Raw genomic sequence first — 3,449 nt, forward strand, 5'->3', positions numbered from 1 at the left:
AAATCCTGGTGTGCTGTAGGAGAAGCACTGGACTGCTAACTGAAAGGTCACCAGTTCAAATCCACCAGCCTTTCCTCAGAAATTTGGAACTGTCTCGACAGAACTTAACAACTAGTTACATATATATGTTTATGTGTTTATGTTTATATATGTATGTACATGTGGGTACGTATATAGATAGAGAGAGAAAGGGAGAGAGCACAGTGGCTCCAAAGGATAAGTACTAGACTGCAAACCACAAAGTTGGTGATTCGAACCCACCAGCAGCACCATGGGAGAAAGATGAGGCTATCTACTTTTAAAAAAATGTTAAGGCACAGAAATCCTACGTAGGGTTGTTATGAGACGAAACTGACACAATGATGTTTAACAAACAACATGTATATATGAGATGACTTAAAAATTATCGACACTCTGCTATAGAATTTATTTGAATCACCTTTTAAAAGAGACAAATACATCAAGACAATTATGTCAAAAAATGAGTTTAAATATGACCTGTGAGCCACAAATGCACCACTGTCCTCACTTCTTCATGAGGGGTAAATCTTCAATGTCAAAGGGCTGCTTTCAGGGGACCAAACAAGTGAAAGTGCAATGGAGCAAGATCAGGACTATAGTGAAGATGCTTTAATACCTCAAAATAAATTTTTTATGCAGTGTCAACTGTGGACATGCATTGTTTTGCAAAATCACAATGCCCTTGGATAGTAGTCTTCTGTGTTTACTACAAAGTTTAGGCTTCAGCTGTTCAGTGAACATCTACCTGCAATCAGCATTGTTGGTTGTTGAACCTTTTTCCTGATAGTGCTCCAATACTGACCCTTGAGAATCTCAGAAATCTTTATGCATCAATTTTCCTTCTGCTGGTTGACTTTTGAACTTTTTTTGGTCGGCGATTAAGGATGTTTACACTCCAGACTCTGCTGTTCATTCTCAGGCTCATAGTTATGAATCCATGTCTCATCACCAGCAAAAGCGTTTTTATTTTTAAGACATTTTTACCTTCCTTTGAGTTGTTGTTGTTGTTAAGTGCCGTCAAATCAATTCCGACCCATAGAGACCCTATATAGGATTTCTGAGGAGCAGCTGGTGACCTTGAACTGCTGACCTTGTAGGTCAAACAGCTTTAGAGTCTGGCACATTAACCCACAGCACCACACCAGGACTCCTTTCCTTTTAGTAGAGGTCCAAAATTTGTTTGCGGATGTCCAAATGTTTCTGTTTATGCTCTTCTGTGAGTTGTTTCAATACCCATCTCGCACAAACTTTTTGAAACCTAAGTCAGTTGTGGATTATTTCCTAGGCAAAGCTATGGCTGATTTGCCACATAATCCACTGCTACTCATTTATTCGACAGAAGCATTTCACGTGCACGCTCAATGTTGCCACTAGCTGTGGATGTGGATGGGTGTTGTAATATAACTGGAGTGCACATAATTTTTGACTCACCCTTGTATATGGATTAGTACAAAGTATTGCTACAAAATCATAGAAACCTTTATTAAACAAAAATACCAATACTTGAAGATATTGTTGCTCAACATATCCTCCATCTGGTTAAACACTTCTCAAGGCTCTTTCCATCTTTCTAACAACAACAAAAATAACAATACTTTCCTGCTGCAGAGCCCTGGTATGGTGTTGTAGGGTAAGCACTGTGCCCACAAGCTGCTCCTCAGAAACTGTGTCATACAGGGTTACTGTGAGTCAGAACTGACTTGACGGCACTTAAAAACTAATACTTTCTTGGAGAATTCTATACTGTTTGATTTACACCATGTCAAAACAGCTGTTTTGGCACCCTTGAGGGACTCAGATCATGTTCCTTTGAAATGTTCTTGGGGTTTTGAAAACAAAAATAAGTCTCAGAGGCACGATACAGACTGTAGTTTAGATAGGGTAAGATTTCCGAATGAAATTCTCCTAGGTACCCTTGCTACCCTAGAAGAATGAGCAGGTGTATTTTGTCATGATAGAAAAAAAATGTAACTTTCCTGGCCTTTTTGTCACCAATTCAATTTCCCATTTTCTGAAAACTACTTCATAGTAATCCCCTATGATTATCCTCAGTCCTTGATGAAAATCTTTCAAGATTACCCTCTGGAATATTAAAAAGCAATCGCCACATCCTTCTGAACTGATTTCCTGACTTGACATTAGCTGGCCTACCAGAGCCCTGGAGGAGTCACTGTTATGCTTGGACCTTTGATTTGAAGGCACCCTAGTAATACTAAGAATAGCATATTATTGCCAAACCTTGTCTGTAGCCATTGACTGATCACAAAGATATAAGTTTAAACACATTTTCTATGAAATAAACCTGTGCATATATGAATTGTATCCTAGTAACAATCTGTTTTGACTTATACTCCTGTTTCTGTGTGTGTGTGTGTGTGTGTGTGTGTGTGTACTATTTTTGTTGTTGTTAGGTGCCACTGAATCAGTTACCACTCATAGGGACTCTGTGTACAATCAAATAAAACGCTGCCAAGTCCTGTCCCACTATATATTTGAACCCATTCATTGTTGCAACCACTATGTTGATTCATCTCCTTGAGTGTCTTGCTCTTTTGTATTGACTTTATCAAGAATGACGTCCTTATCCAAGGACTTGTCCCACCTGATAACATGTTCAAAAGATGTGAGCCAAAGTCATCTTTGTTTCCAAGAAGCATTCCAGCTATATTTCTCCCAAGACAGATTTGTTTGTTCTGTTGGTCCATATTTTATTATATAATTCTTTGCTAACACCATAAATCAAATGCATCAATTCTTCTCTGGTCTTCCTTATTTTCTGTTCAGCTTTAAAATGCCTGTGAAGTTTTAAGAAAATGGAAGACTCCATTGGTCATAAAGAAGTCAGAAAAGTTGTACCAAGTAATTTTATTTTCATCTTGACTATGCACCTGCTGATTCTTTGAGGGTAGCAAGGGCTGTCTTATGAAAATTTCTTTGGAATCATTACCCCATCAAATCTAAAGCTCTGATTTCCCCAATTCAGACTTTCTTTTCTTCCAAAATTCAAAGAATATGGAAAAGAAACACAGTTTGAGTCCTTCAAAATTACTAAAAATACCATTTTGAAGTAGTGTAAATTCAAGAGCACATAATGTTTTGGTTAAAGGGCTAGAGAGATGGAGACATTGGCCTTAGAAATGTATAGACCTATATGGAGGATAGGAGTCCGTGTGTGGTGCTGTGGGTTAATGTGCTAAACTGCAAAGTTGGTTTGAACCACACGGTTGGTGGTTCAAGCTCATTGGTTGCTCCTTGGAAACCTTATACAGGGTTGCTATTGGTCAGAACCAACTTGACGGTACTTAACAACAACAATATGGAGGATAAGTCAAGAAACTATAGCTTTACATTTTGATGCTTTGTTTAGTTAAGGTTTCTATGATTTTGTAGCAATAATTTCTGGCCTACTCTCATATATATTATATATG

The sequence above is a fragment of the Chrysochloris asiatica genome, unplaced genomic scaffold (genome assembly GCF_000296735.1).
Source record: "Chrysochloris asiatica unplaced genomic scaffold, ChrAsi1.0 scaffold00022, whole genome shotgun sequence".
NCBI classification, from domain to species: Eukaryota; Metazoa; Chordata; class Mammalia; order Afrosoricida; family Chrysochloridae; genus Chrysochloris; species Chrysochloris asiatica.